The 10,872-nt window shown below is 37.9% G+C and overlaps 1 protein-coding gene across 5 annotated transcripts in view; it reads left to right on the top strand.

Annotated features, from left to right (window-relative positions):
• LOC116840557 overlaps positions 1-10,872 on the top strand; it is a 149,532-nt gene that overhangs the window by 70,877 nt on the left and 67,783 nt on the right. Inside the window, exon 1 of one of the 5 annotated variants that reach the window (XM_032807416.1) lies at positions 7,456-7,477. The exons of 3 other annotated variants lie outside the window; for them this stretch is intronic. The gene's annotated coding sequence lies outside the window, so the exon portion shown is untranslated. Of the gene's footprint in view, positions 1-7,455; positions 7,478-7,586; positions 7,832-10,872 lie in introns of those variants that run through there. One more of the 5 variants, XM_032807425.1, reaches the window with a different exon arrangement.

Here is a 10,872-nt window from a genome sequence, read left to right as displayed (position 1 = left end):
TCTCTCTCTCTCTCTCTCTCTCTCTCTCTCTCTCTCTCTCTCTCTCTCTCTCTCTCTGCATTTTACATGACATTGTTTTGGGCAAATTTTGATTATACTCATAAGTGATTAAGGACTCTAAGATTACAGATCGTAATAGAAAAATATGTAAGAACAATAAAAACCACATTGCAGGTGTGAGGTGTGAATAAAATATTTTAATAGAGTACAAATTTTAATAAAGACATATTTGTTAACATACTTTTTTGTGTAAATTTTGATTATTTCTTTCTTATTTTTATTTCGTCACTCGGTGTGATAAATATGAATGTTACATGAACCTCTCTCATAAGGGAAATAAATATTTTAATAAAATATACATTTTAATAAAATACAACAAAGGTATATTGTTGATATATTGTTTTGTGCAAATTTCTTTCTTATTTCTCTATTTCGTCACTGCATGTAATAAATACGAGTACCGTGTAAACTTCTCATAAAGAATGCAACCTTCGCAAATCGAGTAATAAAGTCGCTGCCAACTAGACACTTGTCTATCTAGATAGCTACTAATATACATTTTTTAAATTTTGGCCAGTAAATATTTTCACCTCGCAGAGTGAATGGATTTTATCTGCAATAGGCAACTCTTAGCAATGCCAGCAAAACGGTCAGCTTTTCTTCAATTCTCCAATTCAAACGAGCTACTGTGAGACTTTGCCGATAGTATAAAGTTATTTTTCACTTATAGCAGCAGTGATAGTAGTAGTGGTGATAGTAGTAGTGCACGAAGTAGGCACGGAATACGCTGACACGCGAAATCTGGCGTTTGTTGCGGCGCTGGAGCAAAAGTTTACGAGCATCCGGCTGCCGGCTGGGTTTTTGCGGGCCCGCGGGGCGCGAATACGCGAATACGCGAGCGCTTCTTTCGCGCGATCGCCGCGGAATCAGGTATGGGGAATCAACTGCACTTCCGGGCACATCGCGCATCGTCGTCGGTTAGCATTCCATCGAGCGAGCGAACGAGCGAGCGGGCGAGCGAGCCAGTGAACGAGTGAACGAACGTACGTACGTACGAACGAACGAACGAACGAACGAACGAACGGACGCGACTCCCGGAACAGCCGCGGCGGCGGGAAAAAATCCCACCCGGACTCACGTGTACGTCCGCTAATGGTCGTCAAGATCGACGATCCCGGGGTCCCGAGGAGTCGCGGCGCCGGCGAGCGAGCAGGCGCCGATCGCGTTCCTCCTGCAGGAGAAGACGCTCTCTTCTCCTCCTCCTCCTCCTCCTGCTCCTCCTCCTCATCCTCCAACCTCCGCGCTCATCCGCGCGATATCTGATATTCGCGGCGAACGCCGCTCTCGACGGGAAGCATTACGAGCATCGTGATGCTTACAATGTCTTCCTTCTCCCCTTCCTTCTCCCTCCCGCGCCGCCCTCCCTCGGCCCTCCTCCACCCCGTGACTCGCAATGACCCCATCTCGCATTCAAGTTCTTGTACTTCTTCGACCGCGGTCTAGACCCGACCCCGGTGCTTCGCGGTGCTCGCGCGGGTGCCGGCCGCGACCTCGACTTTAATTAAACCGCGGAATATGGGTCCGCGGTGTTGCCTCCAGCGGAGATGCTTGCTCGTCGTGAACGGGGAAGACTGAAGCGGGTTCGCAGACCTCTTCAGAATTTCGGTACTGGAACAACTTCTCGGTTAACTAATTGTTGCGTAACTGTATACTACTGTGTCCAAAAAGTAAGACCAATTTTCAAGTTAAATTGCGCGGGTATAACGAATGTCAGAGATATTTTTTTTCTAAATTGGTAGCACTGTGACAGACATCTGTGTCAAATTTCACATCATAAACGTCAAGACTTGGAAGCTATTCGCAAAAAGAGGCCGGAATTGTGGAAAGACAACTCTTGGTTTTTGCACCACGATAATGCGCCATCTCACACTGCATTGGTTCTTCGAGACCATTTCGCTAAAAATTCGACCCATATCCTTCCACAACCACCATATTCACTTGATTTAGCACCGTGTGACTTCTGGCTATTCCCTAAACTCAAAAGACCGCTCCGGGGACACCGTTTTGACTCGATTGAAGAGATACAAGCTGAATCGAAGAAAGTTTTGAAGGCCATTCCGGAAATCGACTTTAACAACTGTTTCGAGGGTTGGAAAAAACGTTGGCATAAGTGTATTGTGTCTAAGGGGGATTACTTTGAAGACGACGAAATAGATTTGGAATAATAAATAAAGATTTAAAAAAAAAAATTTAAATTGGTCTTACTTTTTGGACACAGTAGTACGTAAAACAAGCTCCAATAAAGCCTTGATATCCCTGGTAGAAATTGAAGGTACTCCACCCGAGTCGAAGTTTTCCTACTTTCAACCTTACTGTTCCATTCAACATCTACTTTGATACTCTGAATCAAACCTATATCAACCTATACTCTTTTGATTCTATTTAATCCATCTAAGTCAAAATTTTGATCTTACTTTCAGCTTCACTATTCTATTCAACACCTATTTTGATATTCTGAAGTCTACAATACAATCTATTTTGATGCTAAAAAAATAAAAAGGGAAATTTTGGACATTATTAGAGTCAAAGTAGAAGTAAATTGTATCATTAGGATTAAACTATTTTGCTGACTTGGCTTCTACTGCGTTGTAGAATTCAAGGTTTAATATAGTGCCAAAGTTTCGATTCGGGTACATTAAACGAGGAAACGTTTAAACGTATTCCCCAGTCGAAATTTTGATCCTACTTTCGACCTGAATGTTCCATTTGACGTCTAGTTTGATTCTCTGAAGTCTATATCAACCTCTTTAGATTCCGTTCGATCTATCGGCTTTGTCGAGTCCTCGGCAAGAAAGAAGTCCTCTTTAGAATTTACAGGTATTTTGCACGTTTTTTGCCTTTTAGACGCGCTAAGAAGGATTTAAATTCCCATGTGTGTTACACATACACTGATCCTTCAGAATATAGAGGTGTCAGACAGTTCAGGCTTAAAGTAGGACTGAAACTTGGATTTAGCACATACATTTATAGATACGTATAATAAGATAATCACGATTACACGTGTTTTTGAAAACGTGTTTACTAACTTTGTGTGTGAATCCGTTTATACATCTTAAAACAGAAATAAGAATCACTAAGCCTTTCTGGCAATCGTGCAAGCCAAGGAAAATAATCAGCAGTGACGTCATACCGCGTGTATATGCTTTTTTCCTTCGCGTGATAAGTTGTAGTCATGTAAACAATTATTTATATTATTTGCTGTTAAATATACGCGTATACTCTCTTAAAATAAATCAATAAAAATGTTTTTAATTAAATCAGTGAAAGCAGCATTTCACCGATAATCAATGAATATTCGCTGATTTTCGCTGGAAACATTCCCATTTTATTGCTTCATTTTATATCTTACTGATTAAGTAGATATTACAACAAATTTGTTATACGCTGTGTCAAACCTAATCTTCTGTTTGCAAACTGCATCAATAATAGGAACAATCACTACTATCTGATTCTTTCACCAAGATCTTACTGATTTCAGTGCTATACTTTTAACTGAATTATCAGTTATAAGTATATGAATAAAGAACAAATAGTAAATATGTTAATAATATAGAATTTCACTCCGATGAGAACATCAGATTATTCTAATAGTAATGATGGAAATGAAAACTCTCATGATAACTTTGACTCGGAATCTGATGAAATAATACAACTACAAGAATAAATAAAAAGACATATGTTATTTAATGGTTGTGAGAAAAATGTCACGTAAAAGGCGAAAAACATGAAAATATATATTACGCACCAAAAATTTTCTACGCTGTGACTTTCATTAGCACATTAAAATTCTTTAATTAAAAAGCATGCAAAAAGCAACTTCAATAACAGAATATTACTAAGGCAAACTTATACACGGAAAAAAAAGATTTGCTAATATATGGACAACAAAAAATATTAACTGCAGGAGCAAATTTTCTTGCTTTCATAGCAAAGTTATTTAGTTGTGATAGCTAAAAGATTTACTAATATATATATTAGCAAATCTTTTAGCTATCACAACTAAATAACTTTGCTATGAAAGCAAAAAAATTTGCTCATGCAATTAATAATTTTAGTTGCCCTTATATTAGCAAATCTTTTTTTCCGTATACATTTTATGAGCAACAAGCTTGAATATTAATCAATTGAATAGCTTTTGTCTATTTATTGTTTTCCTCCAATAAATGGGTTCAGGTTTTGTGGAACTTTCGTGCGTAGTAATTGTAGAAAAAGCGTTTTTGACTGAGATTCCAAGTAGTTTTACTTTTCAGTTGCCACGAAAAAGTTAACACGACAGTCCAGTATTGCTAAAAAATTGCATTACATTTCTACTTATATTTGGTTTGATAAATGTTACACAGAGAAAAAAGAATTTCTTCGGATTTAATAAATTTTATTGTATTCAAGTTTAATTATTGAATCAACGAATCAATGGTCCAACGAAATTAACGTTTCTGTCAATAAGTACGTTTGGCTTTTCAGATAATTTTATTGCTTAATCCAAAAAATTTATTATTTAATTCAAAGAAGAAAATTTTTTCACGTAGCTTCCTTGTTTTACTAAAAAGAATTCAATAGCCCTGTTTAAATAATCTTAAGAAACTTTACACTTCTTTTTTCGCGTTACTGACGGTTTGTCTCTTTATTATTTCATCATGTGCGCCCTTCTTCATTTTCTTTAAATAATAATGCTTCTGTTTATCAAGAACAATATGACTCAATCTAACGAAATGAACTATGATATTTGACAAGAAACTATATTATAATATTATATAAAATTATTGTGTATATTAGGTCGAAGAAATCAAAGTCAAACAAATAGGAATATTAAATTCAAAGAAATCTTTCTCTCTATGTGCGGGTTAAGTTCATGGAAGCTAAATATGTAGTACCACTAAGGAAGATCCGAGCTACTCAATCGAGACGTTTTGTAACGATTTTGCGAGGATTACTCAACGCGTTTCTGCGTTCTTATCGCGATCAGAGCTTCCTCCCTCGAGCATGATTGAGGAAAACGGGGTTTTGCGGATTTCGCGGGTCCTCGGCGGGATGAATTCTCAACGTGAACTCAGTCGAATTGACTCGGTTATTACGATGATCCGCGGTTAGATACCGCTGGCATTTTTCGTTACGCAACACTTCGACCAGACGAGAATAATCGCTTTAACGAGTCGCGGCGCCTCGTTACGCGCCGCAGTACCTATCAATTTTCTAGACAATGAACGAGAGTCCCTCTATATACACTTCCCTCGGTGGCTCTCTCTAAAGAGAGTCTTTGAGAACTGCTCCTCCGTCATCCACCACGCCGAAGAGAGGCGCGTCATTACCGCGTAATCGTTCGGTGACAGGGGGATGTTTTCTTTGGAAATTATTACCTCGTAAATTACATTGCGAACGCACCGAAAATCCCCCGCGACTTGTTCGTTTGGACGCAAAAGACAATAAAGAAGTCAAAAAGCAGCTCTCAATATACGTTACAAAATTCACAGTTTTTCCTTTTTTGCATCGCGCAAACAATGCTTCTCCTCACCAATTACGAATCGCACGCAATGAGGAGAGATTTATCGAATCTTGAGCGAATTAAACATTCAATTTAGCTTAATTTCAGTAGTGTTTACAACTAATTATTTAATTCCATTATTTTAGAAAAAATAGCTTTTAGTGTCGACTAAATTTTGTAGAGTTCAAATTCTCACGACAAATTATTGATCCGACTCGATTTTCCACCAACTACACTCGATCGTGTATCAAAAAGAAAGTTTTGTAATAGTTAACAAATGCAATTATTTGAGTGTTTCAGTTTAAATGTGATGATAGTTACCAATCGTCTAATAATAATTAGAAAATAATTAGTAAAATAAATTCTTGAATTTGTTTAAACAAATTTATTCACATTTTATTTATAACTAATATTGACTATATTGGCTCAATGTATGCTAATGTAACCAATATTGGGCCAATATAACGCTAATGAACTGTGCTACGAGGGCGATAACAATATTATCCAAACTTAATTGATTGTTACCAAACCTTTCTTTCAATATAATTTGTGTAAACAAATATATAAATATATATATATATATATATATATATATATATATTCGCGATTCGTAATTGGCGAGGAGGAGCATTGCTTGCGCGATGCAAACAGAAAAGGAAAAACTGTGGATTTTGTAACGTATATTGAGAGCTGCTTTTTGATTTCTTTATTGCTTAATCCAAAAAATAGATTTTTTGGACTAAGCAATAAAATTATTTGAAAAGCCAAGCATCGTACTTATTGACTGAAACGTTAATTTCGTTGGATTTCTTTTTGATGCACGATCGAGTGTAATTGGTGGAAAATCGAGTCGGATCAATAATTTGTCGTGAGAATTTGAACTCTACAAAATTTAGTCGACGCTAAAAGCTATTCTAAAATAATGGAATTAAATAATTAGTTGTAAACACTACTGAAATTGAGCTAAATGGAATGTTTAATTCGCTCAAGTTTCGATAAATCTCTCCTCATTGCGTGCGATTCGTAATTGGCGAGGAGGAGCATTGCTTGCGCGATGCAAACAGAAAAGGAAAAACTGTGGATTTTGTAACGTATATTGAGAGCCGCTTTTTGATTTCTTTATTGCTTAATCCAAAAAATAGATTTTTTGGACTAAGCAATAAAATTATTTGAAAAGCCAAACATCGTACTTATTGACTGAAACGTTAATTTCGTTGGACCATTTCAATGATTAAATTTGCACAGTTCTAAAATTTGGTCCTTTTCTTTTATTTTTTTTCGATAAAAATTTGACCAACAAAAATAGCGATTTTTCGTTTACGCGGCAAATAGTCGGTGTCGTGAGGGTAGGCGAAACTATGCGGCACGCCACGAACGGTCCGACATACATTACGGAAATCGGATACAGTGGCGAATTGTCGGAGGCGCACGGCAGTAGCCGCAGAGAGACAGAGAGAGAAAGAGAGAGAGAGAGAAGGACAGATGTATATACACATATATACGCGATGTATACGTGGAGGGAGCGTGGGCCGTTTAACGCTATTAAAGCGGTTCGCGGTGCACACGTATATGTGCGTGTGTGTGTATGTGCTGGTGCGCGCACCCGGAGCTGCGCGTAGACGCGCATATGTATCGGGTGATACACACGCGTGCATATGTGTGACTAACCGCTCGCGCGCGGGTCAATGCCTCGCGCGAGCTGTCTCCCGAGAGCGGTGGGTATACACGTATACCTACTGCGCGGCTACCTTTTCCAACCAGCACGCGTTTTCAAGTGTTCCCGCGCGCGCGCGCGCACGCACGCACGCACTCGCGCGGCGCTTCCGCGAGGGTAGTCCACGCGCGACCGACGTCCGAGAGAGAGCCGCGGTACGATACCGTGAGATACGTGGCTAACGCACCGGGATCTTATCGGGCCCGAGAAGCGCGCACGAGAAGGTGAGCGAGGCGGCCGATAAGTCATTAAGTGTAACGACGTCCCGTTCGTTTTCATCATCACGCCCGAATCAATTATGCCTCTGTCTTCGCGCGGACGTGCGCACGCCCGCCGGCGCGGCACCGCGGCGACGGGACGATCCGGGCTAATGCTGTCAATTTTGAGTGCCGGGGATTTCAGATATTACCTCGGGTAACCGAGTCTCCCGGGTATCCGGGTCCCGGCTAGAAAGGACGATGAGTAAAGTGGGCCGATCTTGACCTAAAAATGTGTAACGCGAGCTATACTTGTAATCTTGCGTTTTTGGGTCACCGAATGTCATGGTAATATTATTATCCGTCTACACCTGTGAGAAGGTAATCAAAATTCGTCTTAAAGAGCTTGATATAAGTCACTTTCAAGAAATAATTCGACGACAATTTTGTTCTAATTATGGAATTACTATAGTTAGTTATTAATTATGGAATTACTATATTATAGTTTAGTTTTATAACTGTTTTCATTGTCTTATGTCGTCATATTATATGAACAAAAATGTCTCATCGACATTTCTTACGAGTTATTTTAACTATTCTTATGCATATCTTCTTTTTATTATTCTTTATATTATTTTTACAAATTGAGCTTAAAACCAAAATAACAAACATGAATGTAACAAAAAAAATCGGTGAACGTCAATTAACATTCCTAATTCACCGATGAGTGACACACCACCAGTGAATTATTTTTAGAGTAGATTTCTGAGACATGTAAAAAATGTTAAAATTAACATTTGAAATAATTCGACGACAATTTTGTTCTAATTACGGAATTACTTATAGTTTTGTTTTATAACTGTTTTCATTGAGTATCAAGAAAATATGCTTTAAAATGAAACACTTTAAAATCTAGTAAATCTAACAAAATTAATCTAGCAAAATTAATATAATGTATATACTTTGTTGATTTTGTTGTTAGATTTAACATTTCTGAAGTATTTAATTTTGAAGTGTTTTTCCTCCAAGTATTTTGAAATGCATGTTCACTGAAAAAGTTGTAAAACTAAACTATAATACAATTAAGTAATTGGAACAAAATTATCCCTAACCGAATTGCTATTAAAAATGACTTATTTCGATCCTTTTGAGGCAAATTTTGATCGCTTACCCACTGATTCAAACGGATAAAAATGATGGATACTATTCAACGATCCAAGGAACATATAAGATTATATGTATAATTTAAATTATATTTTTTAGGGCAAAAACCGCCCATTTCCTAAGATATATACAGAAAATAAAATGTTAATTTTAACATTTTTTACATGTCTCAGAAAATCTACTCTAAATTTTTTGTAAAAATAATTCACTGGTGGTGTGTTACTCATCGGTGAATTAGGAATGTTAATTGATGTTCACCGATTTTTTTTGTTACATTCATGTTTGTTATTTTGGTTTTAAGCTCAATTTGTAAAAATAATATAAAGAATAATAAAAAGAAGATATGCATAAGAATAGTTAAAATAACTCGTAAGAAATGTCGATGAGACATATAATATGAATGTATACAAAGGTGAACGCGTTATAACTTATTTTTCATTTTATATTAACACATATAATATTAATTACTTTAACTTATATATAATGTGTAGTAGAAACATTTTCTTTTAATAAATTCGGTTAAGATTACAATGATTTGAAGACTCGCTTTTTAATTGTTGTTAATATTAAAGTGACTTCAAAAAATGTCACTTTTTCTAATAACTATGTTAAAACAACTTAAAATAACATTCCATTTTTAAGTGACGTTAAGTTATTAAGTTGACCTTAATATAGCAGATTAAAATATTACGAAAATAATAATATATCGATAATATGTTAATTTTACGTTGAAATAACAAAGAAAAGTGAGTGATACATGAAAATTTTAACATTTACAAGATACCTAATTGTGTAAGTAGCATATATGAAATAAAAGAATCAAAATTAAAAAAGAAAGCAAAGAATTGGTTCTGTGATATAAATCGAATAAAAGGAAGAGAAGAAAAGAGCCTTTAAGAGCCATTAATTGCATTTTATTACACATAAATAGCACTACAACATCTGTGCTTGGCTCTTAAAGGCTCTTTTCTCCTCTTCCTTTTATTCAAAATAAAAGAACAGTGAATTACTACAGAATGTCGATCTCCATTTCTTGGTTACAGAATTCTATAGTAATGTTTATTATAAAATTCCTCCCTTTACATTTATCTTTCGACCTTATCTTAACACGCAGATTTACAAAGAGTACACACTCATATGAAGACAATTATATGATGATTTCTTTTGGCTTCGAGCCAAACCTGTGTGAGAGAAAACACCCGGTTTATATTGACGGCACTAATGTCGCCGCGCCCCAGTGAGAAATGACTTATCGATCGACGTCGAAAAGACGTCGAATCGACGTCTATTTGACAATTACGACGTCTTTTCGACGTCGACCAACAAGTCATTTCTCACTGGGGCGCTGCGGGATCGCGGAGTCTCCGCGTCCCCGGCAAGATCCGAAGGCGGACGCGTTTCCACGTGCCGATTATGATAGCACGCCATTATCGCGGAATGGTATTCTTTGTAAATCGAATTACGGTAACCGACCACGGCGGGTGGCTGGCTGGGGCTAGCTGTTTGCGGCGAGGTCACGCCGCGAGGATCTCGTAAATGTTACAGGCGCGCGCGCGTCTCCGATCCGGTCGGTTTGCCATCGATACGCCGATCATCATACGGCAATCGTGACCGCGGCAGGATCGTGGTTCCCATTATTATCGCGGGTAACCTAGAAAACTAAGCGTCCGTGCCCCGTGTCCTCGTGGAGTGTGTTGTCTAGCGCGATGATTGCGCTATGCGTCACCGGACCGTGAAATATCTAGCGCCTCGCGAGCGCGGGCGAGTTTGGCCTCTATCAGGACGGATAAGATTATCTGCGTACACACGGAACGGGCGAGGTGTACGAAACGCAATCATTCCGCGACGCGATAGCCGGGCTCTCGCGGCGCTAATGCAATCAGGATTACCTCGAGTAATCCGTCCGCGTGAAATCCATTTTATCGCGCGGGAATTATCGTGGACCTCGCGGCGCGAAATGCATTCGCGCGAAACATCGTCGTCGGCTATTCGTTGCGTTAGATTGGTACAAAGGACTTGTCATGTTTGCCAAACGAAAGCGAAATTGTCCTATTTCGAGGAATTATTAATTTTTTTACAAATGAAATTGACAATTTCCTTGGTATTTTTAAACATCTAACGAAGATATTCTATTTTCTTCTTGATACTCAAACTTCCTATGAGAAAATTCAATGGAGAAATGACCACTTTTGCACCAATCTAATTTGTTTGTTGGAGAGAGCTTTTATCTCGATGAGCGTCCCGATGAAGAGCGTACG

This window comes from Odontomachus brunneus, unplaced genomic scaffold (assembly GCF_010583005.1).
Source record: "Odontomachus brunneus isolate Ranch 3 - 2012 unplaced genomic scaffold, Obru_v1 Obru_scaffold_001, whole genome shotgun sequence".
In the NCBI taxonomy this organism is placed as follows: domain Eukaryota; kingdom Metazoa; phylum Arthropoda; class Insecta; order Hymenoptera; family Formicidae; genus Odontomachus; species Odontomachus brunneus.
The sequence above is the reverse complement of the archived record's forward strand: the minus strand, read 5'-3'. Positions and strand labels throughout refer to the sequence as shown.